Source organism: Lemur catta, unplaced genomic scaffold (assembly GCF_020740605.2).
Source record: "Lemur catta isolate mLemCat1 unplaced genomic scaffold, mLemCat1.pri scaffold_152_ctg1, whole genome shotgun sequence".
In the NCBI taxonomy this organism is placed as follows: domain Eukaryota; kingdom Metazoa; phylum Chordata; class Mammalia; order Primates; family Lemuridae; genus Lemur; species Lemur catta.
Window position 1 is genome coordinate 33,738 of NW_025423775.1, and position 27,858 is coordinate 61,595.

Sequence of the window (27,858 nt, forward strand, 5' to 3'; positions counted from 1 at the left end):
CCACCCGACCCGCGCCCCTCCTGCTGCCCAGTAGCCTTCAGAGCCTCGCTCCCTAGCTGCTACATACACACCAAACACTCAACACTTTGCCACAAACACATACACCTATGACAACAAAAATCAAGCACTCAATAGCACATCTATTCAAAGCACGGAGGGACACAAACGGGGAGGACAACGTGTGACTTGTCAGATTCTACAGACGTCAGGAGCCCACATGAAGGCTCAGGGAAATATTCCAAAGGAGTGTGACGTGGCTCACAGCTCCTTGGACATGAGCAGACTGGCTTCGGCGGACGGCAGCTCTTACATTTTCACAGTGGAGCAGCCGGAAAAGTAGAAAGTTCCTTCCTCGCCTTTCCTACTTCATGCAGTGGGAAACCAGTCCACGGTTCTATGGTGCATGGCTACGATTATTCTGTGGGATCCTGCAAAGAAGAAATGCTGTTGGCGTCTTTGGGGACTGGGAATTTGGGTGTGAGAGGAAGAGGTGAAATCGATCAAGTCATGTAAAAAAACTCTCAGTTCTCAGTTTGAACTTGGATTATCAGTGGAAACTCAATGTGTTTTCCTGTATTTTTTTTTTTCTTTTCTTCCTTTATTTTTTTTTTTTTTTCCCCATGGAAAGTGCCGAGACATAGGTGCGAACTCAACAGTAGGGCATTTCACCAGCATCTAGATCGTGGTCTCTGCCAACCATCGTTACTAAACGGTCCTAAGACTTACTGGAGACATAGGCTGACTTGAAGTCTGGGGCGGGAAACGGACGCTTCTTATCCTGGGAAGCGTGGATGCTATGATATCCAACAGGACGTGGGTCACGTCAAAAGACACAGGAACCAGAATGAGTAGACTCCCGATTGCCAGACACCGGACGGTTTGATCGCCAGTAAGTCTAATAATTGCAAGATATTGAAACACATTAAATACGTTTAAATCCGGGATGAAAACCCCTCACAATGCAAAAATAAACTCGGGTCACTGCGGACAGCGGTAGGAAACAAAGGGAAACGGTGACAACCGGGGCTGCCCCCGACTAGTCGCGATGTATGGACACTCTTTCAAAAGACATCTCAACCCCTCACAAGGTATGGACTGTATTTGGACTCGATTCAAAGAAACTGGAATGAGCGTGTGTGTCTCAGGGAAACGCAAACATTGAGTACTTGCTGTTATCTCTAACACGGTGAAATTTTTACATGGACTAATGTGGCTGTGAGTACACTGAAAGAGGGAAGAAAGCCTCTACCTTTGATAGAAACATATTGACTTTTTATCGATGGAGGGATATTATTAAGGGGATCATGAACTTAAGGTAGGAGGGGTATAAAGGAAACAAGATCTGGCCAGGGGTTGGTGATTTCTTGAGTCAGAGGAGTGCGAGAGTATTCTACTATTCTTTCCGATTTTGCTTCTATTTCAAATTTTCCATAATGAAACGTTTCCAAGGATACCATGAACAGGGTCAAAAACAAGCTGCAAACAGGACAAGGTATCTGTTGCACATATAATTGGCAAAATATTACTGTTACAGGATATCTACGTTTAATATGCTTAATACGCCTTTGGCCCCGTGTCCTCATTATTAGTCAAGGAAATACAGAATAAAAAATGAAGCCAGATATAGTTTCCAACTCACCAGATTGAGGAAACTTAAGAAACTGATCACTGTGTTGGCTTTGAGGAAAACTCTTGCACACACCCTGCTGATATGGGAGGCGAAATTATAGAACCATTTGGAAAGCAATGTAGCATAAATGGATATGAATAAACGCTGGCATAATTCAGGAGCAAGCATATTCTCTGAGTAGCACGTACCAGAGAGAAGATAGGGCACATGTGACCAGGAAGCATCTAGGGTAATCCTCACGGAGCCCCTTGTACACGGACCTAGTCAAAGATCGCATAAAGATACTTCGACTGATTCGTGCAGTGCCATTCTCTAGCAGCGCTGATGAACTGCAGCTTCCTGTGTAAGCGAGGAGTATTCTCCAAACAGAAGGTTTCCCCTGGCACACAAGTTGCCCAGAAGGAATCCAGAATGGTTCCACATGTATTCTATAAACTGTGAAATTAACAAACTACCTCAATGAGATAGTCCTATAACAGAGAGCAAAAACTTTCAAAGGAAAAGCAAGGAAAAGGATGACAGTCGAGATGGATTTGTTTGGGAGAAGCGTTTTTGTGGTTCCACGCCTTGGGACAAAGATACACAGCGGCTTCCCACATATGCATCAACTCCCATTTTTATAAGGTGAGTGGAGGGGTTTTGGTACGGTTAATTCGATTTAATATAATAGTCATAATGATAATCATGATCATGATCATCATTCTTTAACATATCCCTTTCCCAAATTAAAAGAAAAAGAGAAAGAAGCAGATAGTAAGTTTCTAGTTATAAAACCCTGTTTAAATGGGATTATTTATTAATGTGGGGGAAATGATTAGTTTTGGGGACTCTGTGTCCGTCTATCGAGGACTACGGGGTAGCCTCTCCATCGATTGGAGCCATCATGTACGTTTTTGCTAAGTTTTCCATCTAAGGTTGGCACCTTTGCCCCGTAGGTGCTGTGTGGATTTTCTGTGACTTTGAATGTTATCCTTTTCAAGAATTGCATTCATTATTGTGTATTTGCGAGGAAATAAGAAATATCGAAACTATCGATCGAATGTTGATTTCATCTAGAGCTATCTTGCTGGACTCACCTAGGATTTCTACAGGTCTCCCGCGCATAGGGGCAAACATTCTCTTTTGAGAACCGTAGGAGGTGAGGAAAATGAAGAAAGGTGATTTTCCTTTCCCATATATTGTTAGTGTGTTTTCCCTTGTTGTAGTATGTTTTTGGAGCGTCTCTTGCAGTATCGAACAGAAGGATTTCCTATCGACACCCTGGTCTTGCTCGTGACTGTCCAAAGAATGCTTCTACTTCTTAATCCTTCAGAATATGTTCTAAAGATTTAGACGTTTGAAAAGTGTTTCTAGATGTCTTCGCCTCTGGATTCCTGAATTATGTTACCGTGAACGAATAGCCAGCTGTTTAAGATTCTCTTCTTCTGCATATGTGGATAGGGTCCAATTTTTCCTGTCCTAGGGTGGTAACGTGGTCATCTCCTTGGACAACTTTAGACTGTGTCCTGAATTCAGAGCCGGTCGGTCAGAAGTTCCGGAGGCCCGGACCTGCGGCAGGTGTGTGAGGGGCGACAGCCTCGGGGACTGAGCCTCCACATCTCCAATCTGACCCTGTCTCCAGGGGCCACGGGGCAGGGTCCGGGCCGGCCGGGGGCGGTAGCCGGGCCGGGCGCGGAGGGCGAAGGCCCCCCCCTCCCCTTCCCAGCCCAGGGGGGCGGGACAGAAAAAGAAGCAGAGCAAAAAGCCTACGGCACCCGGGATTCCCAGGCGGTCTCCCATCCAAGTACTAACCGGGCCCGACCCTGCTTAGCTTCCGAGGTGAGACGAGATCGGGCGCGTTCAGGGCGGTCTGGCCGTAGACGAGGGCGGCCGCCCCCGGACGCCTCAAGAGGCCGATCTGCTGCGACGCGTCCCTCCCTGCGCAGTCGGGTCCCTCCCGCCGCCCTGGCCCTTCGCTAGCCCACCTGCCCTTATCGGGGGTGGGGTGGGGGGCCAGGCGGAGCCTGACGGGTCTCGCGCGCGCACCCCCCCACCCCCACCCAAACCACGGACGCACCGCCGTCCCACACCCCGAGGAGCAGACCCACGGGCACGCGCGCAGGGACAGGCTTCCACGCGTGGGGGCGGAGGGCCGGAGCCGGAGAGGTGCGCGAGGAGAGGGCCCTCCGCCGGCCCACGCGAGGGCACGGTGGGGAGGGGCTTTGGGGCGGGGCCGGGAGGAGGAGGCAGGGCCGCGCCTGCCGCTGGTCCGTCACCCGGAGGTCCTGAAGATCTGCAGTGTCCCCCCCCCACCCCGCCACCCCACCCCCGTCTGGGGGAGGACCGTTCTGCCCCGATTCCCCTCAGGGCCTGCGTGTGGCAGCAGCCCCCGCGCGGGGGCGGGGGGCTGCGCGGGGGGCCGGAGCCGGCTATCCTGTGGCACGGTGGGGTGGGTTTGGGGTGTGTAGCCAGGGGGTCCAGGGGCCGGTGGGTGGTTTGGGTTTGGGTGCGTGCGCTCCGTGTGCTGTTGTGTGTCCTCTCTGCCCAGGGGGCCAGCGAGTCGCCCTGTGCGGCGCGCCGGTGTGTCTCTCGGAGCCCGTCGGCGGCGAGGAGCCCGCCCGCGTGAGGCCCGGGCCCGAGGGCCCCGGTGTGCGGCGGAGAGAAAGTGCACGGTGGGCCGGGTGTCCGGGGGCCCAGGACACGGTTTGCCGCCCTGGGCTGTCCCGCGCCGGGTGTACGCGATGTCCCGGAGTGCGGGGCGGCGGGTGCGGGGTCCGGGGGAGAGGAGACCCGGCGGCACTTAGGGATCCCGCCGCCCGGCCCCGGCCCGGTGTGGGGCCCAGGGTTGGGGCTCCGCTGCCGGCCCAACGGAACGCCTGGGACGCTCTGCCGCTGCCGCCACCTGGCGGTGGTGCTGCAGCGGGGGAGAGGGGAGGAAGCCCCGGGCGGGGGGCAGCGGGTCGCGCCGAGGGGGGGGAGGGGCCGGGGCCCGAGGGCGAAAGTGGGGGCGGGCGCAGAAGGCGAGGTGTGGGGGCCCCCCCACCCCCGACCCCCCGGCGGGCGGGACAAAAGAAGAAGCAAAAGCCTACAGCACCCGGTATTCCCAGGCGGTCTCCCATCCAAGTACTAACCGGGCCCGACCCTGCTTAGCTTCCCAGACCAGACGAGATCGGGCACGTTCAGGGTGCTATGGCCCTAGACGGCAGCGGCCGTCCCCGGACGCCTCGAGAGGCCCAGCTGCTACGCGGCCCTCCCGGCCCAGCGCCCCCCACCCGACCCCGCGCCCTCCTGCTGCCCAGTAGCCTTCAGAGCCTCGCTCTCTAGCTGCTACATACACACCAAACACTCAACACTTTGCCACAAACACATACACCTATGACAACAAAAATCAAGCACTCAATAGCACATCTATTCAAAGCACGGAGGACACAAACGGGAGGACAACGTGTGACTTGTCAGATTCTACAGACGTCAGGAGCCCACATGAAGGCTCAGGGAAATATTCCAAAGGAGTGTGACGTGGCTCACAGCTCCTTGGACATGAGCAGACTGGCTTCGGCGGACGGCAGCTCTTACATTTTCACAGTGGAGCAGCCGGAAAAGTAGAAAGTTCCTTCCTCGCCTTTCCTACTTCATGCAGTGGGAACCAGTCCACGGTTCTATGGTGCATGGCTACGATTATTCTGTGGGATCCTGCAAAGAAGAAATGCTGTTGGCGTCTTTGGGGACTGGGAATTTGGGTGTGAGAGGAAGAGGTGAAATCGATCAAGTCATGTAAAAAAACTCTCAGTTCTCAGTTTGAACTTGGATTATCAGTGGAAACTCAATGTGTTTTCCTGTATTTTTTTTTTCTTTTCTTCCTTTATTTTTTTTTTTTTTTCCCCATGGAAAGTGCCGAGACATAGGTGCGAACTCAACAGTAGGGCATTTCACCAGCATCTAGATCGTGGTCTCTGCCAACCATCGTTACTAAACGGTCCTAAGACTTACTGGAGACATAGGCTGACTTGAAGTCTGGGGCGGGAAACGGACGCTTCTTATCCTGGGAAGCGTGGATGCTATGATATCCAACAGGACGAGGGTCACGTCAAAAGACACAGGAACCAGAATGAGTAGACTCCCGATTGCCAGACACCGGACGGTTTGATCGCCAGTAAGTCTAATAATTGCAAGATATTGAAACACATTAAATACGTTTAAATCCGGGATGAAACCCCTCACAATGCAAAAATAACTCGGGTCACTGCGGACAGCGGTAGGAAACAAAGGGAAACGGTGACAACCGGGGCTGCCCCCGACTAGTCGCGATGTATGGACACTCTTTCAAAAGACATCTCAACCCCTCACAAGGTATGGACTGTATTTGGACTCGATTCAAAGAAACTGGATATGAGCGTGTGTGTCTCAGGGAAACGCAAACATTGAGTACTTGCTGTTATCTCTAACACGGTGAAATTTTTACATGGACTAATGTGGCTGTGAGTACACTGAAAGAGGGAAGAAAGCCTCTACCTTTGATAGAAACATATTGACTTTTTATCGATGGAGGGATATTATTAAGGGGATCATGAACTTAAGGTAGGAGGGGTATAAAGGAAACAAGATCTGGCCAGGGGTTGGTGATTTCTTGAGTCAGAGGAGTGCGAGAGTATTCTACTATTCTTTCCGATTTTGCTTCTATTTCAAATTTTCCATAATGAAACGTTTCCAAGGATACCATGAACAGGGTCAAAAACAAGCTGCAAACAGGACAAGGTATCTGTTGCACATATAATTGGCAAAATATTACTGTTACAGGATATCTACGTTTAATATGCTTAATACGCCTTTGGCCCCGTGTCCTCATTATTAGTCAAGGAAATACAGAATAAAAAATGAAGCCAGATATAGTTTCCAACTCACCAGATTGAGGAAACTTAAGAAACTGATCACTGTGTTGGCTTTGAGGAAAACTCTTGCACACACCCTGCTGATATGGGAGGCGAAATTATAGAACCATTTGGAAAGCAATGTAGCATAAATGGATATGAATAAACGCTGGCATAATTCAGGAGCAAGCATATTCTCTGAGTAGCACGTACCAGAGAGAAGATAGGGCACATGTGACCAGGAAGCATCTAGGGTAATCCTCACGGGAGCCCCTTGTACACGGACCTAGTCAAAGATCGCATAAAGATACTTCGACTGATTCGTGCAGTGCCATTCTCTAGCAGCGCTGATGAACTGCAGCTTCCTGTGTAAGCGAGGAGTATTCTCCAAACAGAAGGTTTCCCCTGGCACACAAGTTGCCCAGAAGGAATCCAGAATGGTTCCACATGTATTCTATAAACTGTGAAATTAACAAACTACCTCAATGAGATAGTCCTATAACAGAGAGCAAAAACTTTCAAAGGAAAAGCAAGGAAAAGGATGACAGTCGAGATGGGATTTGTTTGGGAGAAGCGTTTTTGTGGTTCCACGCCTTGGGACAAAGATACACAGCGGCTTCCCACATATGCATCAACTCCCATTTTTATAAGGTGAGTGGAGGGGTTTTGGTACGGTTAATTCGATTTAATATAATAGTCATAATGATAATCATGATCATGATCATCATTCTTTAACATATCCCTTTCCCAAATTAAAAGAAAAAGAGAAAGAAGCAGATAGTAAGTTTCTAGTTATAAACCCTGTTTAAATGGGATTATTTATTAATGTGGGGGAAATGATTAGTTTGGGGACTCTGTGTCCGTCTATCGAGGACTACGGGGTAGCCTCTCCATCGATTGGAGCCATCATGTACGTTTTTGCTAAGTTTTCCATCTAAGTTGGCACCTTTGCCCCGTAGGTGCTGTGTGGATTTTCTGTGACTTTGAATGTTATCCTTTTCAAGAATTGCATTCATTATTGTGTATTTGCGAGGAAATAAGAAATATCGAAACTATCGATCGAATGTTGATTTCATCTAGAGCTATCTTGCTGGACTCACCTAGGATTTCTACAGGTCTCCCGCGCATAGGGGCAAACATTCTCTTTTGAGAACCGTAGGAGGTGAGGAAAATGAAGAAAGGTGATTTTCCTTTCCCATATATTGTTAGTGTTTTCCCTTGTTGTAGTATGTTTTTGGAGCGTCTCTTGCAGTATCGAACAGAAGGATTTCCTATCGACACCCTGGTCTTGCTCGTGACTGTCCAAAGAATGCTTCTACTTCTTAATCCTTCAGAATATGTTCTAAAGATTTAGACGTTTGAAAAGTGTTTCTAGATGTCTTCGCCTCTGGATTCCTGAATTATGTTACCGTGAACGAATAGCCAGCTGTTTAGATTCTCTTCTTCTGCATATGTGGATAGGGTCCAATTTTTCCTGTCCTAGGGTGGTAACGTGGTCATCTCCTTGGACAACTTTAGACTGTGTCCTGAATTCAGAGCCGGTCGGTCAGAAGTTCCGGAGGCCCGGACCTGCGGCAGGTGTGTGAGGGGCGACAGCCTCGGGGACTGAGCCTCCACATCTCCAATCTGACCCTGTCTCCAGGGGCCACGGGGCAGGGTCCGGGCCGGCCGGGGGCGGAGCCGGGCCGGGCGCGGAGGGCGAAGGCCCCCCCCTCCCCTTCCCAGCCCAGGGGGGCGGGACAGAAAAAGAAGCAGAGCAAAAAGCCTACGGCACCCGGGATTCCCAGGCGGTCTCCCATCCAAGTACTAACCGGGCCCGACCCTGCTTAGCTTCCGAGGTGAGACGAGATCGGGCGCGTTCAGGGCGGTCTGGCCGTAGACGAGGGCGGCCGCCCCCGGACGCCTCAAGAGGCCGATCTGCTGCGACGCGTCCCTCCCTGCGCAGTCGGGTCCCTCCCGCCGCCCTGGCCCTTCGCTAGCCCACCTGCCCTTATCGGGGTGGGGGTGGGGGGCCAGGCGGAGCCTGACGGGTCTCGCGCGCGCACCCCCCCACCCCCACCCAAACCACGGACGCACCGCCGTCCCACACCCCGAGGAGCAGACCCACGGGCACGCGCGCAGGGACAGGCTTCCACGCGTGGGGGCGGAGGGCCGGAGCCGGAGAGTGCGCGAGAGAGGGCCCTCCGCCGGCCCACGCGAGGGCACGGTGGGGAGGGGCTTTGGGGCGGGGCCGGGAGGAGGAGGCAGGGCCGCGCCTGCCGCTGGTCCGTCACCCGGAGGTCCTGAAGATCTGCAGTGTCCCCCCCCCCACACCCGCCACCCCACCCCCGTCTGGGGAGGACCGTTCTGCCCCGATTCCCCTCAGGGCCTGCGTGTGGCAGCAGCCCCCGCGCGGGGGCGGGGGGCTGCGCGGGGGGCCGGAGCCGGCTATCCTGTGGCCCGGTGGGGTGGGGTTTGGGGTGTGTAGCCAGGGGTCCAGGGGCCGGTGGGTGGTTTGGGTTTGGGTGCGTGCGCTCCGTGTGCTGTTGTGTGTCCTCTCTGCCCAGGGGGCCAGCGAGTCGCCCTGTGCGGCGCGCCGGTGTGTCTCTCGGAGCCCCGTCGGCGGCGAGGAGCCCGCCCGGCGTGAGGCCCGGGCCCGAGGCCCGGGTGTGCGGCGGAGAGAAAGTGCACGGTGGGCCGGGTGTCCGGGGGCCCAGGACACGGTTTGCCGCCCTGGGCTGTCCCGCGCCGGGTGTACGCGATGTCCCGGAGTGCGGGGCGGCGGGTGCGGGGTCCGGGGGAGAGGAGACCCGGCGGCACTTAGGGATCCCGCCGCCCGGCCCCGGCCCGGTGTGGGGCCCAGGGTTGGGGCTCCGCTGCCGGCCCAACGGAACGCCTGGGACGCTCTGCCGCTGCCGCCACCTGGCGGTGGTGCTGCAGCGGGGGAGAGGGGAGGAAGCCCCGGGCGGGGGCAGCGGGTCGCGCCGAGGGGGGGGGAGGGGCCGGGGCCCGAGGGCGAAAGTGGGGGCGGGCGCAGAAGGCGAGGGGGGGCCCCCCCACCCCCGACCCCCCGGCGGGCGGGACAAAAGAAGAAGCAAAAGCCTACAGCACCCGGTATTCCCAGGCGGTCTCCCATCCAAGTACTAACCGGGCCCGACCCTGCTTAGCTTCCCAGACCAGACGAGATCGGGCACGTTCAGGGTGCTATGGCCCTAGACGGCAGCGGCCGTCCCCGGACGCCTCGAGAGGCCCAGCTGCTACGCGGCCCTCCCGGCCCAGCGCCCCCCACCCGACCCCGCGCCCTCCTGCTGCCCAGTAGCCTTCAGAGCCTCGCTCCCTAGCTGCTACATACACACCAAACACTCAACACTTTGCCACAAACACATACACCTATGACAACAAAAATCAAGCACTCAATAGCACATCTATTCAAAGCACGGAGGACACAAACGGGAGGACAACGTGTGACTTGTCAGATTCTACAGACGTCAGGAGCCCACATGAAGGCTCAGGGAAATATTCCAAAGGAGTGTGACGTGGCTCACAGCTCCTTGGACATGAGCAGACTGGCTTCGGCGGACGGCAGCTCTTACATTTTCACAGTGGAGCAGCCGGAAAAGTAGAAAGTTCCTTCCTCGCCTTTCCTACTTCATGCAGTGGGAACCAGTCCACGGTTCTATGGTGCATGGCTACGATTATTCTGTGGGATCCTGCAAAGAAGAAATGCTGTTGGCGTCTTTGGGGACTGGGAATTTGGGTGTGAGAGGAAGAGGTGAAATCGATCAAGTCATGTAAAAAAACTCTCAGTTCTCAGTTTGAACTTGGATTATCAGTGGAAACTCAATGTGTTTTCCTGTATTTTTTTTTTCTTTTCTTCCTTTATTTTTTTTTTTTTTTCCCCATGGAAAGTGCCGAGACATAGGTGCGAACTCAACAGTAGGGCATTTCACCAGCATCTAGATCGTGGTCTCTGCCAACCATCGTTACTAAACGGTCCTAAGACTTACTGGAGACATAGGCTGACTTGAAGTCTGGGGCGGGAAACGGACGCTTCTTATCCTGGGAAGCGTGGATGCTATGATATCCAACAGGACGAGGGTCACGTCAAAAGACACAGGAACCAGAATGAGTAGACTCCCGATTGCCAGACACCGGACGGTTTGATCGCCAGTAAGTCTAATAATTGCAAGATATTGAAACACATTAAATACGTTTAAATCCGGGATGAAACCCCTCACAATGCAAAAATAACTCGGGTCACTGCGGACAGCGGTAGGAAACAAAGGGAAACGGTGACAACCGGGGCTGCCCCCGACTAGTCGCGATGTATGGACACTCTTTCAAAAGACATCTCAACCCCTCACAAGGTATGGACTGTATTTGGACTCGATTCAAAGAAACTGGAATGAGCGTGTGTGTCTCAGGGAAACGCAAACATTGAGTACTTGCTGTTATCTCTAACACGGTGAAATTTTTACATGGACTAATGTGGCTGTGAGTACACTGAAAGAGGGAAGAAAGCCTCTACCTTTGATAGAAACATATTGACTTTTTATCGATGGAGGGATATTATTAAGGGGATCATGAACTTAAGGTAGGAGGGGTATAAAGGAAACAAGATCTGGCCAGGGGTTGGTGATTTCTTGAGTCAGAGGAGTGCGAGAGTATTCTACTATTCTTTCCGATTTTGCTTCTATTTCAAATTTTCCATAATGAAACGTTTCCAAGGATACCATGAACAGGGTCAAAAACAAGCTGCAAACAGGACAAGGTATCTGTTGCACATATAATTGGCAAAATATTACTGTTACAGGATATCTACGTTTAATATGCTTAATACGCCTTTGGCCCCGTGTCCTCATTATTAGTCAAGGAAATACAGAATAAAAAATGAAGCCAGATATAGTTTCCAACTCACCAGATTGAGGAAACTTAAGAAACTGATCACTGTGTTGGCTTTGAGGAAAACTCTTGCACACACCCTGCTGATATGGGAGGCGAAATTATAGAACCATTTGGAAAGCAATGTAGCATAAATGGATATGAATAAACGCTGGCATAATTCAGGAGCAAGCATATTCTCTGAGTAGCACGTACCAGAGAGAAGATAGGGCACATGTGACCAGGAAGCATCTAGGGTAATCCTCACGGGAGCCCCTTGTACACGGACCTAGTCAAAGATCGCATAAAGATACTTCGACTGATTCGTGCAGTGCCATTCTCTAGCAGCGCTGATGAACTGCAGCTTCCTGTGTAAGCGAGGAGTATTCTCCAAACAGAAGGTTTCCCCTGGCACACAAGTTGCCCAGAAGGAATCCAGAATGGTTCCACATGTATTCTATAAACTGTGAAATTAACAAACTACCTCAATGAGATAGTCCTATAACAGAGAGCAAAAACTTTCAAAGGAAAAGCAAGGAAAAGGATGACAGTCGAGATGGGATTTGTTTGGGAGAAGCGTTTTTGTGGTTCCACGCCTTGGGACAAAGATACACAGCGGCTTCCCACATATGCATCAACTCCCATTTTTATAAGGTGAGTGGAGGGGTTTTGGTACGGTTAATTCGATTTAATATAATAGTCATAATGATAATCATGATCATGATCATCATTCTTTAACATATCCCTTTCCCAAATTAAAAGAAAAAGAGAAAGAAGCAGATAGTAAGTTTCTAGTTATAAACCCTGTTTAAATGGGATTATTTATTAATGTGGGGGAAATGATTAGTTTGGGGACTCTGTGTCCGTCTATCGAGGACTACGGGGTAGCCTCTCCATCGATTGGAGCCATCATGTACGTTTTTGCTAAGTTTTCCATCTAAGTTGGCACCTTTGCCCCGTAGGTGCTGTGTGGATTTTCTGTGACTTTGAATGTTATCCTTTTCAAGAATTGCATTCATTATTGTGTATTTGCGAGGAAATAAGAAATATCGAAACTATCGATCGAATGTTGATTTCATCTAGAGCTATCTTGCTGGACTCACCTAGGATTTCTACAGGTCTCCCGCGCATAGGGGCAAACATTCTCTTTTGAGAACCGTAGGAGGTGAGGAAAATGAAGAAAGGTGATTTTCCTTTCCCATATATTGTTAGTGTTTTCCCTTGTTGTAGTATGTTTTTGGAGCGTCTCTTGCAGTATCGAACAGAAGGATTTCCTATCGACACCCTGGTCTTGCTCGTGACTGTCCAAAGAATGCTTCTACTTCTTAATCCTTCAGAATATGTTCTAAAGATTTAGACGTTTGAAAAGTGTTTCTAGATGTCTTCGCCTCTGGATTCCTGAATTATGTTACCGTGAACGAATAGCCAGCTGTTTAGATTCTCTTCTTCTGCATATGTGGATAGGGTCCAATTTTTCCTGTCCTAGGGTGGTAACGTGGTCATCTCCTTGGACAACTTTAGACTGTGTCCTGAATTCAGAGCCGGTCGGTCAGAAGTTCCGGAGGCCCGGACCTGCGGCAGGTGTGTGAGGGGCGACAGCCTCGGGGACTGAGCCTCCACATCTCCAATCTGACCCTGTCTCCAGGGGCCACGGGGCAGGGTCCGGGCCGGCCGGGGGCGGAGCCGGGCCGGGCGCGGAGGGCGAAGGCCCCCCCCTCCCCTTCCCAGCCCAGGGGGGCGGGACAGAAAAAGAAGCAGAGCAAAAAGCCTACGGCACCCGGGATTCCCAGGCGGTCTCCCATCCAAGTACTAACCGGGCCCGACCCTGCTTAGCTTCCGAGGTGAGACGAGATCGGGCGCGTTCAGGGCGGTCTGGCCGTAGACGAGGGCGGCCGCCCCCGGACGCCTCAAGAGGCCGATCTGCTGCGACGCGTCCCTCCCTGCGCAGTCGGGTCCCTCCCGCCGCCCTGGCCCTTCGCTAGCCCACCTGCCCTTATCGGGGTGGGGGTGGGGGGCCAGGCGGAGCCTGACGGGTCTCGCGCGCGCACACCCCCCACCCCCACCCAAACCACGGACGCACCGCCGTCCCACACCCCGAGGAGCAGACCCACGGGCACGCGCGCAGGGACAGGCTTCCACGCGTGGGGGCGGAGGGCCGGAGCCGGAGAGTGCGCGAGAGAGGGCCCTCCGCCGGCCCACGCGAGGGCACGGTGGGGAGGGGCTTTGGGGCGGGGCCGGGAGGAGGAGGCAGGGCCGCGCCTGCCGCTGGTCCGTCACCCGGAGGTCCTGAAGATCTGCAGTGTCCCCCCCCCACCCCGCCACCCCACCCCCGTCTGGGGAGGACCGTTCTGCCCCGATTCCCCTCAGGGCCTGCGTGTGGCAGCAGCCCCCGCGCGGGGGCGGGGGGCTGCGCGGGGGGCCGGAGCCGGCTATCCTGTGGCCCGGTGGGGTGGGGTTTGGGGTGTGTAGCCAGGGGTCCAGGGGCCGGTGGGTGGTTTGGGTTTGGGTGCGTGCGCTCCGTGTGCTGTTGTGTGTCCTCTCTGCCCAGGGGGCCAGCGAGTCGCCCTGTGCGGCGCGCCGGTGTGTCTCTCGGAGCCCCGTCGGCGGCGAGGAGCCCGCCCGGCGTGAGGCCCGGGCCCGAGGCCCGGGTGTGCGGCGGAGAGAAAGTGCACGGTGGGCCGGGTGTCCGGGGGCCCAGGACACGGTTTGCCGCCCTGGGCTGTCCCGCGCCGGGTGTACGCGATGTCCCGGAGTGCGGGGCGGCGGGTGCGGGGTCCGGGGGAGAGGAGACCCGGCGGCACTTAGGGATCCCGCCGCCCGGCCCCGGCCCGGTGTGGGGCCCAGGGTTGGGGCTCCGCTGCCGGCCCAACGGAACGCCTGGGACGCTCTGCCGCTGCCGCCACCTGGCGGTGGTGCTGCAGCGGGGGAGAGGGGAGGAAGCCCCGGGCGGGGGCAGCGGGTCGCGCCGAGGGGGGGGAGGGGCCGGGGCCCGAGGGCGAAAGTGGGGGCGGGCGCAGAAGGCGAGGGGGGGCCCCCCCACCCCCGACCCCCCGGCGGGCGGGACAAAAGAAGAAGCAAAAGCCTACAGCACCCGGTATTCCCAGGCGGTCTCCCATCCAAGTACTAACCGGGCCCGACCCTGCTTAGCTTCCCAGACCAGACGAGATCGGGCACGTTCAGGGTGCTATGGCCCTAGACGGCAGCGGCCGTCCCCGGACGCCTCGAGAGGCCCAGCTGCTACGCGGCCCTCCCGGCCCAGCGCCCCCCACCCGACCCCGCGCCCTCCTGCTGCCCAGTAGCCTTCAGAGCCTCGCTCTCTAGCTGCTACATACACACCAAACACTCAACACTTTGCCACAAACACATACACCTATGACAACAAAAATCAAGCACTCAATAGCACATCTATTCAAAGCACGGAGGACACAAACGGGAGGACAACGTGTGACTTGTCAGATTCTACAGACGTCAGGAGCCCACATGAAGGCTCAGGGAAATATTCCAAAGGAGTGTGACGTGGCTCACAGCTCCTTGGACATGAGCAGACTGGCTTCGGCGGACGGCAGCTCTTACATTTTCACAGTGGAGCAGCCGGAAAAGTAGAAAGTTCCTTCCTCGCCTTCCTACTTCATGCAGTGGGAACCAGTCCACGGTTCTATGGTGCATGGCTACGATTATTCTGTGGGATCCTGCAAAGAAGAAATGCTGTTGGCGTCTTTGGGGACTGGGAATTTGGGTGTGAGAGGAAGCAGGTGAAATCGATCAAGTCATGTAAAAAAACTCTCAGTTCTCAGATTGAACTTGGATTATCAGTGGAAACTCAATGTGTTTTCCTGTATTTTTTTTTTCTTTTCTTCCTTTATTTTTTTTTTTTTTTCCCCATGGAAAGTGCCGAGACATAGGTGCGAACTCAACAGTAGGGCATTTCACCAGCATCTAGATCGTGGTCTCTGCCAACCATCGTTACTAAACGGTCCTAAGACTTACTGGAGACATAGGCTGACTTGAAGTCTGGGGCGGGAAACGGACGCTTCTTATCCTGGGAAGCGTGGATGCTATGATATCCAACAGGACGAGGGTCACGTCAAAAGACACAGGAACCAGAATGAGTAGACTCCCGATTGCCAGACACCGGACGGTTTGATCGCCAGTAAGTCTAATAATTGCAAGATATTGAAACACATTAAATACGTTTAAATCCGGGATGGAAACCCCTCCACAATGCAAAAAATAACTCGGGTCACTGCGGACAGCGGTAGGAAACAAAGGGAAACGGTGACAACCGGGGCTGCCCCCGACTAGTCGCGATGTATGGACACTCTTTCAAAAGACATCTCAACCCCTCACAAGGTATGGACTGTATTTGGACTCGATTCAAAGAAACTGGAATGAGCGTGTGTGTCTCAGGGAAACGCAAACATTGAGTACTTGCTGTTATCTCTAACACGGTGAAATTTTTACATGGACTAATGTGGCTGTGAGTACACTGAAAGAGGGAAGAAAGCCTCTACCTTTGATAGAAACATATTGACTTTTTATCGATGGAGGGATATTATTAAGGGATCATGAACTTAAGGTAGGAGGGGTATAAAGGAAACAAGATCTGGCCAGGGGTTGGTGATTTCTTGAGTCAGAGGAGTGCGAGAGTATTCTACTATTCTTTCCGATTTTGCTTCTATTTCAAATTTTCCATAATGAAACGTTTCCAAGGATACCATGAACAGGGTCAAAAACAAGCTGCAAACAGGACAAGGTATCTGTTGCACATATAATTGGCAAAATATTACTGTTACAGGATATCTACGTTTAATATGCTTAATACGCCTTTGGCCCCGTGTCCTCATTATTAGTCAAGGAAATACAGAATAAAAAATGAAGCCAGATTAGTTTCCAACTCACCAGATTGAGGATACTTAAGAAACTGATCACTGTGTTGGCTTTGAGGAAAACTCTTGCACACACCCTGCTGATATGGGAGGCGAAATTATAGAACCATTTGGAAAGCAATGTAGCATAAATGGATATGAATAAACGCTGGCATAATTCAGGAGCAAGCATATTCTCTGAGTAGCACGTACCAGAGAGAAGATAGGGCACATGTGACCAGGAAGCATCTAGGGTAATCCTCACGGAGCCCCTTGTACACGGACCTAGTCAAAGATCGCATAAAGATACTTCGACTGATTCGTGCAGTGCCATTCTCTAGCAGCGCTGATGAACTGCAGCTTCCTGTGTAAGCGAGGAGTATTCTCCAAACAGAAGGTTTCCCCTGGCACACAAGTTGCCCAGAAGGAATCCAGAATGGTTCCACATGTATTCTATAAACTGTGAAATTAACAAACTACCTCAATGAGATAGTCCTATAACAGAGAGCAAAAACTTTCAAAGGAAAAGCAAGGAAAAGGATGACAGTCGAGATGGGATTTGTTTGGGAGAAGCGTTTTTGTGGTTCCACGCCTTGGGACAAAGATACACAGCGGCTTCCACATATGCATCAACTCCCATTTTTATAAGGTGAGTGGAGGGGTTTTGGTACGGTTAATTCGATTTAATATAATAGTCATAATGATAATCATGATCATGATCATCTTTCTTTAACATATCCCTTTCCCAAATTAAAAGAAAAAGAGAAAGAGAAGCAGATAGTAAGTTTCTAGTTATAAACCCTGTTTAAATGGATTATTTATTAATGTGGGGGAAATGATTAGTTTGGGGACTCTGTGTCCGTCTATCGAGGACTACGGGGTAGCCTCTCCATCGATTGGAGCCATCATGTACGTTTTTGCTAAGTTTTCCATCTAAGTTGGCACCTTTGCCCCGTAGGTGCTGTGTGGATTTTCTGTGACTTTGAATGTTATCCTTTTCAAGAATTGCATTCATTATTGTGTATTTGCGAGGAAATAAGAAATATCGAAACTATCGATCGAATGTTGATTTCATCTAGAGCTATCTTGCTGGACTCACCTAGGATTTCTACAGGTCTCCCGCGCATAGGGGCAAACATTCTCTTTTGAGAACCGTAGGAGGTGAGGAAAATGAAGAAAGGTGATTTTCCTTTCCCATATATTGTTAGTGTTTTCCCTTGTTGTAGTATGTTTTTGGAGCGTCTCTTGCAGTATCGAACAGAAGGATTTCCTATCGACACCCTGGTCTTGCTCGTGACTGTCCAAAGAATGCTTCTACTTCTTAATCCTTCAGAATATGTTCTAAAGATTTAGACGTTTGAAAAGTGTTTCTAGATGTCTTCGCCTCTGGATTCCTGAATTATGTTACCGTGAACGAATAGCCAGCTGTTTAGATTCTCTTCTTCTGCATATGTGGATAGGGTCCAATTTTTCCTGTCCTAGGGTGGTAACGTGGTCATCTCCTTGGACAACTTTAGACTGTGTCCTGAATTCAGAGCCGGTCGGTCAGAAGTTCCGGAGGCCCGGACCTGCGGCAGGTGTGTGAGGGGCGACAGCCTCGGGACTGAGCCTCCACATCTCCAATCTGACCCTGTCTCCAGGGGCCACGGGGCAGGGTCCGGGCCGGCCGGGGGCGGAGCCGGGCCGGGCGCGGAGGGCGAAGGCCCCCCCCTCCCCTTCCCAGCCCAGGGGGGCGGGACAGAAAAAGAAGCAGAGCAAAAAGCCTACGGCACCCGGGATTCCCAGGCGGTCTCCCATCCAAGTACTAACCGGCCCGACCCTGCTTAGCTTCCGAGGTGAGACGAGATCGGGCGCGTTCAGGGCGGTCTGGCCGTAGACGAGGGCGGCCGCCCCCGGACGCCTCAAGAGGCCGATCTGCTGCGACGCGTCCCTCCTGCGCAGTCGGGTCCCTCCCGCCGCCCTGGCCCTTCGCTAGCCCACCTGCCCTTATCGGGGTGGGGGTGGGGGGCCAGGCGGAGCCTGACGGGTCTCGCCGCGCGCACCCCCCCCACCCCCACCCAAACCACGGACGCACCGCCGTCCCACACCCCGAGGAGCAGACCCACGGGCACGCGCGCAGGGACAGGCTTCCACGCGTGGGGGCGGAGGGCCGGAGCCGGAGAGTGCGGCGAGAGAGGGCCCTCCGCCCGGCCCACGCGAGGGCACGGTGGGGGAGGGGCTTTGGGGCGGGGCCGGGAGGAGGAGGCAGGGCCGCGCCTGCCGCTGGTCCGTCACCCGGAGGTCCTGAAGATCTGCAGTGTCCCCCCCCCACCCCGCCACCCCACCCCCGTCTGGGGAGGACCGTTCTGCCCCGATTCCCCTCAGGGCCTGCGTGTGGCAGCAGCCCCCGCGCGGGGGCGGGGGGCTGCGCGGGGGGCCGGAGCCGGCTATCCTGTGGCCCGGTGGGGTGGGGTTTGGGGTGTGTAGCCAGGGGTCCAGGGGCCGGTGGGTGGTTTGGGTTTGGGTGCGTGCGCTCCGTGTGCTGTTGTGTGTCCTCTCTGCCCAGGGGGCCAGCGAGTCGCCCTGTGCGGCGCGCCGGTGTGTCTCTCGGAGCCCCGTCGGCGGCGAGGAGCCCGCCCGGCGTGAGGCCCGGGCCCGAGGCCCGGGTGTGCGGCGGAGAGAAAGTGCACGGTGGGCCGGGTGTCCGGCGGGCCCAGGACCCGGTTTGCCGCCCTGGGCTGTCCCGCGCCGGGTGTACGCGATGTCCCGGAGTGCGGGGCGGCGGGTGCGGGGTCCGGGGGAGAGGAGACCCGGCGGCACTTAGGGATCCCGCCGCCCGGCCCCGGCCCGGTGTGGGGCCCAGGGTTGGGGCTCCGCTGCCGGCCCAACGGAACGCCTGGGACGCTCTGCCGCTGCCCGCCACCTGGCGGTGGTGCTGCAGCGGGGGAGAGGGGAGGAAGCCCCGGGCGGGGGCAGCGGGTCGCGCCGAGGGGGGGGAGGGGCCGGGGCCCGAGGGCGAAAGTGGGGGCGGGCGCAGAAGGCGAGGGGGGGCCCCCCCACCCCCGACCCCCGGCGGGCGGGACAAAAGAAGAAGCAAAAGCCTACAGCACCCGGTATTCCCAGGCGGTCTCCCATCCAAGTACTAACCGGGCCCGACCCTGCTTAGCTTCCCAGACCAGACGAGATCGGGCACGTTCAGGGTGCTATGGCCCTAGACGGCAGCGGCCGTCCCCGGACGCCTCGAGAGGCCCAGCTGCTACGCGGCCCTCCCGGCCCAGCGCCCCCCACCCGACCCCGCGCCCCTCCTGCTGCCCAGTAGCCTTCAGAGCCTCGCTCTCTAGCTGCTACATACACACCAAACACTCAACACTTTGCCACAAACACATACACCTATGACAACAAAAATCAAGCACTCAATAGCACATCTATCAAAGCACGGAGGACACAAACGGGAGGACAACGTGTGACTTGTCAGATTCTACAGACGTCAGGAGCCCACATGAAGGCTCAGGGAAATATTCCAAAGGAGTGTGACGTGGCTCACAGCTCCTTGGACATGAGCAGACTGGCTTCGGCGGACGGCAGCTCTTACATTTTCACAGTGGAGCAGCCGGAAAAGTAGAAAGTTCCTTCCTCGCCTTTCCTACTTCATGCAGTGGGAACCAGTCCACGGTTCTATGGTGCATGGCTACGATTATTCTGTGGGATCCTGCAAAGAAGAAATGCTGTTGGCGTCTTTGGGGACTGGGAATTTGGGTGTGAGAGGAAGAGGTGAAATCGATCAAGTCATGTAAAAAAACTCTCAGTTCTCAGTTTGAACTTGGATTATCAGTGGAAACTCAATGTGTTTTCCTGTATTTTTTTTTTCTTTTCTTCCTTTATTTTTTTTTTTTTTCCCCATGGAAAGTGCCGAGACATAGGTGCGAACTCAACAGTAGGGCATTTCACCAGCATCTAGATCGTGGTCTCTGCCAACCATCGTTACTAAACGGTCCTAAGACTTACTGGAGACATAGGCTGACTTGAAGTCTGGGGCGGGAACGGACGCTTCTTATCCTGGGAAGCGTGGATGCTATGATATCCAACAGGACGAGGGTCACGTCAAAAGACACAGGAACCAGAATGAGTAGACTCCCGATTGCCAGACACCGGACGGTTTGATCGCCAGTAAGTCTAATAATTGCAAGATATTGAAACACATTAATACGTTTAAATCCGGGATGAAACCCCTCACAATGCAAAAATAACTCGGGTCACTGCGGACAGCGGTAGGAAACAAAGGGAATCGGTGACAACCGGGGCTGCCCCGACTAGTCGCGATGTATGGACACTCTTTCAAAAGACATCTCAACCCCTCACAAGGTATGGACTGTATTTGGACTCGATTCAAAGAAACTGGAATGAGCGTGTGTGTCTCAGGGAAACGCAAACATTGAGTACTTGCTGTTATCTCTAACACGGTGAAATTTTTACATGGACTAATGTGGCTGTGAGTACACTGAAAGAGGGAAGAAAGCCTCTACCTTTGATAGAAACATATTGACTTTTTATCGATGGAGGGATATTATTAAGGGGATCATGAACTTAAGGTAGGAGGGGTATAAAGGAAAACAAGATCTGGCCAGGGGTTGGTGATTTCTTGAGTCAGAGGAGTGCGAGAGTATTCTACTTTCTTTCCGATTTTGCTTCTATTTCAAATTTTCCATAATGAAACGTTTCCAAGGATACCATGAACAGGGTCAAAAACAAGCTGCAAACAGGACAAGGTATCTGTTGCACATATAATTGGCAAAATATTACTGTTACAGGATATCTACGTTTAATATGCTTAATACGCCTTTGGCCCCGTGTCCTCATTATTAGTCAAGGAAATACAGAATAAAAATGAAGCCAGATATAGTTTCCAACTCACCAGATTGAGGAAACTTAAGAAACTGATCACTGTGTTGGCTTTGAGGAAAACTCTTGCACACACCCCTGCTGATATGGGAGGCGAAATTATAGAACCATTTGGAAAGCAATGTAGCATAAATGGATATGAATAAACGCTGGCATAATTCAGGAGCAAGCATATTCTCTGAGTAGCACGTACCAGAGAGAAGATAGGGCACATGTGACCAGGAAGCATCTAGGGTAATCCTCACGGGAGCCCCTTGTACACGGACCTAGTCAAAGATCGCATAAAGATACTTCGACTGATTCGTGCAGTGCCATTCTCTAGCAGCGCTGATGAACTGCAGCTTCCTGTGTAAGCGAGGAGTATTCTCCAAACAGAAGGTTTCCCCTGGCACACAAGTTGCCAGAAGGAATCCAGAATGGTTCCACTTGTATTCTATAAACTGTGAAATTAACAAACTACCTCAATGAGATAGTCCTATAACAGAGAGCAAAAACTTTCAAAGGAAAAGCAAGGAAAAGGATGACAGTCGAGATGGGATTTGTTTGGGAGAAGCGTTTTTGTGGTTCCACGCCTTGGGACAAAGATACACAGCGGCTTCCCACATATGCATCAACTCCCATTTTTATAAGGTGAGTGGAGGGGTTTTGGTACGGTTAATTCGATTTAATATAATAGTCATAATGATAATCATGATCATGATCATCATTCTTTAACATATCCCTTTCCCAAATTAAAAGAAAAAGAGAAAGAAGCAGATAGTAAGTTTCTAGTTATAAACCCTGTTTAAATGGGATTATTTATTAATGTGGGGGAAATGATTAGTTTGGGGACTCTGTGTCCGTCTATCGAGGACTACGGGGTAGCCTCTCCATCGATTGGAGCCATCATGTACGTTTTTGCTAAGTTTTCCATCTAAGTTGGCACCTTTGCCCCGTAGGTGCTGTGTGGATTTTCTGTGACTTTGAATGTTATCCTTTTCAAGAATTGCATTCATTATTGTGTATTTGCGAGGAAATAAGAAATATCGAAACTATCGATCGAATGTTGATTTCATCTAGAGCTATCTTGCTGGACATCACCTAGGATTTCTACAGGTCTCCCGCGCATAGGGGCAAACATTCTCTTTTGAGAACCGTAGGAGGTGAGGAAAATGAAGAAAGGTGATTTTCCTTTCCCATATATTGTTAGTGTTTTCCCTTGTTGTAGTATGTTTTTGGAGCGTCTCTTGCAGTATCGAACAGAAGGATTTCCTATCGACACCCTGGTCTTGCTCGTGACTGTCCAAAGAATGCTTCTACTTTCTTAATCCTTCAGAATATGTTCTAAAGATTTAGACGTTTGAAAAGTGTTTCTAGATGTCTTCGCCTCTGGATTCCTGAATTATGTTACCGTGAACGAATAGCCAGCTGTTTAGATTCTCTTCTTCTGCATATGTGGATAGGGTCCAATTTTTCCTGTCCTAGGGTGGTAACGTGGTCATCTCCTTGGACAACTTTAGACTGTGTCCTGAATTCAGAGCCGGTCGGTCAGAAGTTCCGGAGGCCCGGACCTGCGGCAGGTGTGTGAGGGGCGACAGCCTCGGGGACTGAGCCTCCACATCTCCAATCTGACCCTGTCTCCAGGGGCCACGGGGCAGGGTCCGGGCCGGCCGGGGGCGGAGCCGGGCCGGGCGCGGAGGGCGAAGGCCCCCCCTCCCCTTCCAGCCCAGGGGGGCGGGACAGAAAAAGAAGCAGAGCAAAAAGCCTACGGCACCCCGGGATTCCCAGGCGGTCTCCCATCCAAGTACTAACCGGGCCCGACCCTGCTTAGCTTCCGAGGTGAGACGAGATCGGGCGCGTTCAGGGCGGTCTGGCCGTAGACGAGGGCGGCCGCCCCCCGGACGCCTCAAGAGGCCGATCTGCTGCGACGCGTCCCTCCCTGCGCAGTCGGGTCCCTCCCGCCGCCCTGGCCCTTCGCTAGCCCACCTGCCCTTATCGGGGTGGGGGTGGGGGGCCAGGCGGAGCCTGACGGGTCTCGCGCGCGCACCCCCCCACCCCCACCCAAACCACGGACGCACCGCCGTCCCACACCCCGAGGAGCAGACCCACGGGCACGCGCGCAGGGACAGGCTTCCACGCGTGGGGGCGGAGGGCCGGAGCCGGAGAGTGCGCGAGAGAGGGCCCTCCGCCGGCCCACGCGAGGGCACGGTGGGGAGGGGCTTTGGGGCGGGGCCGGGAGGAGGAGGCAGGGCCGCGCCTGCCGCTGGTCCGTCACCCGGAGGTCCTGAAGATCTGCAGTGGTCCCCCCCCCCACCCCGCCACCCCACCCCCGTCTGGGGAGGACCGTTCTGCCCCGATTCCCCTCAGGGCCTGCGTGTGGCAGCAGCCCCCGCGCGGGGGCGGGGGGCTGCGCGGGGGGCCGGAGCCGGCTATCCTGTGGCCCGGTGGGGTGGGGTTTGGGGGTGTGTAGCCAGGGGTCCAGGGGCCGGTGGGTGGTTTGGGTTTGGGTGCGTGCGCTCCGTGTGCTGTTGTGTGTCCTCTCTGCCCAGGGGGCCAGCGAGTCGCCCTGTGCGGCGCGCCGGTGTGTCTCTCGGAGCCCCCGTCGGCGGCGAGGAGCCCGCCCGGCGTGAGGCCCGGGCCCGAGGCCCGGGTGTGCGGCGGAGAGAAAGTGCACGGTGGGCCGGGTGTCCGGGGGCCCAGACACGGTTTGCCGCCCTGGGCTGTCCCGCGCCGGGTGTACGCGATGTCCCGGAGTGCGGGGCGGCGGGTGCGGGGTCCGGGGGAGAGGAGACCCGGCGGCACTTAGGGATCCCGCCGCCCGGCCCCCGGCCCGGTGTGGGGCCCAGGGTTGGGGCTTCCGCTGCCGGCCCAACGGAACGCCTGGGACGCTCTGCCGCTGCCGCCACCCTGGCGGTGGTGCTGCAGCGGGGGAGAGGGGAGGAAGCCCCGGCGGGGGCAGCGGGTCGCGCCGAGGGGGGGGAGGGGCCGGGGCCCGAGGGCGAAAGTGGGGGCGGGCGCAGAAGGCGAGGGGGGGCCCCCCCACCCCCGACCCCCCGGCGGGCGGGACAAAAGAAGAAGCAAAAGCCTACAGCACCCGGTATTCCCAGGCGGTCTCCCATCCAAGTACTAACCGGGCCCGACCCTGCTTAGCTTCCCAGACCAGACGAGATCGGGCACGTTCAGGGTGCTATGGCCCTAGACGGCAGCGGCCGTCCCCGGACGCCTCGAGAGGCCCAGCTGCTACGCGGCCCTCCCGGCCCAGCGCCCCCCCCCGACCCCGCGCCCTCCTGCCCCAGTAGCCTTCAGAGCCTCGCTCTCTAGCTGCTACATACACACCAAACACTCAACACTTTGCCACAAACACATACACCTATGACAACAAAAATCAAGCACTCAATAGCACATCTATTCAAAGCACGGAGGACACAAACGGGAGGACAACGTGTGACTTGTCAGATTCTACAGACGTCAGGAGCCCACATGAAGGCTCAGGGAAATATTCCAAGGAGTGTGACGTGGCTCACAGCTCCTTGGACATGAGCAGACTGGCTTCGGCGGACGGCAGCTCTTACATTTTCACAGTGGAGCAGCCGGAAAAGTAGAAAGTTCCTTCCATCGCCTTTCCTACTTCATGCAGTGGGAACCAGTCCACGGTTCTATGGTGCATGGCTACGATTATTCTGTGGGATCCTCAAAGAAGAAATGCTGTGGCGTCTTTGGGGACTGGGAATTTGGTGTGAGAGGAAGAGGTGAAATCGATCAAGTCATGTAAAAAAACTCTCAGTTCTCAGTTTGAACTTGGATTATCAGTGGAAACTCAATGTGTTTTCCTGTATTTTTTTTTCTTTTCTTCCTTTATTTTTTTTTTTTTTTCCCCATGGAAAGTGCCGAGACATAGGTGCGAACTCAACAGTAGGGCATTTCACCAGCATCTAGATCGAGGTCTCTGCCAACCATCGTTACTAAACGGTCCTAAGACTTACTGGAGACATAGGCTGACTTGAAGTCTGGGGCGGGAAACGGACGCTTCTTATCCTGGGAAGCGTGGATGCTATGATATCCAACAGGACGAGGGTCACGTCAAAAGACACAGGAACCAGAATGAGTAGACTCCCGATTGCCAGACACCGGACGGTTTGATCGCCAGTAAGTCTAATAATTGCAAAGATATTGAAACACATTAAATACGTTTTAAATCCGGGATGAAACCCCTCACTAATGCAAAAATAACTCGGGTCACTGCGGACAGCGGTAGGAAACAAAGGGAAACGGTGACAACCGGGGCTGCCCCCGTCTAGTCGCGATGTATGGACACTCTTTCAAAAGACATCTCAACCCCTCACAAGGTATGGACTGTATTTGGACTCGATTCAAAGAAACTGGAATGAGCGTGTGTGTCTCAGGGAAACGCAAACATTGATACTTGCTGTTATCTCTAACACGGTGAATTTTTTACATGGACTAATGTGGCTGTGAGTACACTGAAAGAGGGAAGAAAGCCTCTACCTTTGATAGAAACATATTGACTTTTTATCGATGGAGGGATATTATTAAGGGGATCATGAACTTAAGGTAGGAGGGGTATAAAGGAAACAAGATCTGGCCAGGGGTTGGTGATTTCTTGAGTCAGAGGAGTGCGAGAGTATTCTACTATTCTTTCCGATTTTGCTTCTATTTCAAATTTTCCCATAATGAAACGTTTCCAAGGATACCATGAACAGGGTCAAAAACAAGCTGCAAACAGGACAAGGTATCTGTTGCACATATAATTGGCAAAATATTACTGTTACAGGATATCTACGTTTATATGCTTAATACGCCTTTGGCCCCGTGTCCTCATTATTAGTCAAGGAAATACAGAATAAAAAATGAAGCCAGATATAGTTTCCAACTCACCAGATTGAGGAAACTTAAGAAACTGATCACTGTGTTGGCTTTGAGGAAACTCTTGCACACACCCTGCTGATATGGGAGGCGAAATTATAGAACCATTTGGAAAGCAATGTAGCATAAATGGATATGAATAAACGCTGGCATAATTCAGAGCAAGCATATTCTCTGAGTAGCACGTACCAGAGAGAAGATAGGGCACATGTGACCAGGAAGCATCTAGGGTAATCCTCACGGGAGCCCCTTGTACACGGACCTAGTCAAAGATCGCATAAAGATACTTCGACTGATTCGTGCAGTGCCATTCTCTAGCAGCGCTGATGAACTGCAGCTTCCTGTGTAAGCGAGGAGTATTCTCCAAACAGAAGGTTTCCCCTGGCACACAAGTTGCCCAGAAGGAATCCAGAATGGTTCCACATGTATTCTATAAACTGTGAAATTAACAAACTACCTCAATGAGATAGTCCTATAACAGAGAGCAAAAACTTTCAAAGGAAAGCAAGGAAAAGGATGACAGTCGAGATGGGATTTGTTTGGGAGAAGCGTTTTTGTGGTTCCACGGCCTTGGGATCAAGATACACAGCGGCTTCCCACATATGCATCAACTCCCATTTTTATAAGGTGAGTGGAGGGGTTTTGGTACGGTTAATTCGATTTAATATAATAGTCATAATGATAATCATGATCATGATCATCATTCTTTAACATATCCCTTTCCCAAATTAAAAGAAAAAGAGAAAGAAGCAGATAGTAAGTTTCTAGTTATAAACCCTGTTTAAATGGGATTTATTTATTAATGTGGGGGAAATGATTAGTTTGGGGACTCTGTGTCCGTCTATCGAGGACTACGGGGTAGCCTCTCCATCGATTGGAGCCATCATGTACGTTTTTGCTAAGTTTTCCATCTAAGTTGGCACCTTTGCCCCGTAGGTGCTGTGTGGATTTTCTGTGACTTTGAATGTTATCCTTTTCAAGAATTGCATTCATTATTGTGTATTTGCGAGGAAATAAGAAATATCGAAACTATCGATCGAATGTTGATTTCATCTAGAGCTATCTTGCTGGACTCACATAGGATTTCTACAGGTCTCCCGCGCATAGGGGCAAACATTCTCTTTTGAGAACCGTAGGAGGTGAGGAAATGAAGAAAGGTGATTTTCCTTTCCCATATATTGTTAGTGTTTTCCCTTGTTGTAGTATGTTTTTGGAGCGTCTCTTGCAGTATCGAACAGAAGGATTTCTATCGACACCCTGGTCTTGCTCGTGACTGTCCAAAGAATGCTTCTACTTCTTAATCCTTCAGAATATGTTCTAAAGATTTAGACGTTTGAAAAGTGTTTCTAGATGTCTTCGCCTCTGGATTCCTGAATTATGTTACCGTGAACGAATAGCCAGCTGTTTAGATTCTCTTCTTCTGCATATGTGATAGGGTCCAATTTTCTCCTGTCCTAGGGTGGTACGTGGTCATCTCCTTGGACAAACTTTAGACTGTGTCCTGAATTCAGAGCCGGTCGGTCAGAAGTTCCGGAGGCCCGGACCTGCGGCAGGTGTGTGAGGGGCGACAGCCTCGGGGACTGAGCTCCACATCTCCAATCTGCCCTGTCTCCAGGGGCCACGGGGCAGGGGTCCGGGCCGGCCGGGGGCGGAGCCGGGCCGGGCGCGGAGGGCGAAGGCCCCCCCCCTCCCCTTCCCAGCCCAGGGGGGCGGGACAGAAAAAGAAGCAGAGCAAAAAGCCTACGGCACCCGGGATTCCCAGGCGGTCTCCCATCCAAGTACTAACCGGGCCCGACCCTGCTTAGCTTCCGAGGTGAGACGAGATCGGGCGCGTTCAGGGCGGTCTGGCCGTAGACGAGGGCGGCCGCCCCGGACGCCTCAAGAGGCCGATCTGCTGCGACGCGTCCCTCCTCCC

General features: G+C 53.3%; 5 non-coding genes and 6 pseudogenes across 5 annotated transcripts; all 11 read right to left on the reverse strand.

Annotated features, from left to right (window-relative positions):
* Window positions 1–3,372: 3,372 nt before the first annotated feature.
* On the reverse strand, window positions 3,373–3,491 carry LOC123629431. Its single transcript, XR_006732062.1, has one exon. It is a non-coding gene; the product is annotated as a 5S ribosomal RNA (ribosomal RNA).
* Window positions 3,492–4,691: 1,200 nt separating this feature from the next.
* LOC123629446 lies at window positions 4,692–4,810 on the reverse strand (annotated as a pseudogene).
* A 3,429-nt stretch (window positions 4,811–8,239) lies between these two features.
* LOC123629432 lies at window positions 8,240–8,358 on the reverse strand. Its single transcript, XR_006732063.1, has one exon. It is a non-coding gene; the product is annotated as a 5S ribosomal RNA (ribosomal RNA).
* Window positions 8,359–9,555: 1,197 nt separating this feature from the next.
* LOC123629447 lies at window positions 9,556–9,674 on the reverse strand (annotated as a pseudogene).
* A 3,428-nt stretch (window positions 9,675–13,102) lies between these two features.
* Window positions 13,103–13,221, reverse strand: LOC123629433. The gene has a single exon (XR_006732064.1). It is a non-coding gene; the product is annotated as a 5S ribosomal RNA (ribosomal RNA).
* Window positions 13,222–14,416: 1,195 nt separating this feature from the next.
* Window positions 14,417–14,535, reverse strand: LOC123629448 (annotated as a pseudogene).
* Window positions 14,536–17,962: 3,427 nt separating this feature from the next.
* LOC123629436 lies at window positions 17,963–18,080 on the reverse strand (annotated as a pseudogene).
* Window positions 18,081–19,279: 1,199 nt separating this feature from the next.
* On the reverse strand, window positions 19,280–19,398 carry LOC123629449 (annotated as a pseudogene).
* A 3,423-nt stretch (window positions 19,399–22,821) lies between these two features.
* LOC123629435 lies at window positions 22,822–22,941 on the reverse strand. Its single transcript, XR_006732066.1, has one exon. It is a non-coding gene; the product is annotated as a 5S ribosomal RNA (ribosomal RNA).
* A 1,200-nt stretch (window positions 22,942–24,141) lies between these two features.
* LOC123629450 lies at window positions 24,142–24,260 on the reverse strand (annotated as a pseudogene).
* A 3,420-nt stretch (window positions 24,261–27,680) lies between these two features.
* On the reverse strand, window positions 27,681–27,799 carry LOC123629434. Its single transcript, XR_006732065.1, has one exon. It is a non-coding gene; the product is annotated as a 5S ribosomal RNA (ribosomal RNA).
* Window positions 27,800–27,858: the final 59 nt, after the last annotated feature.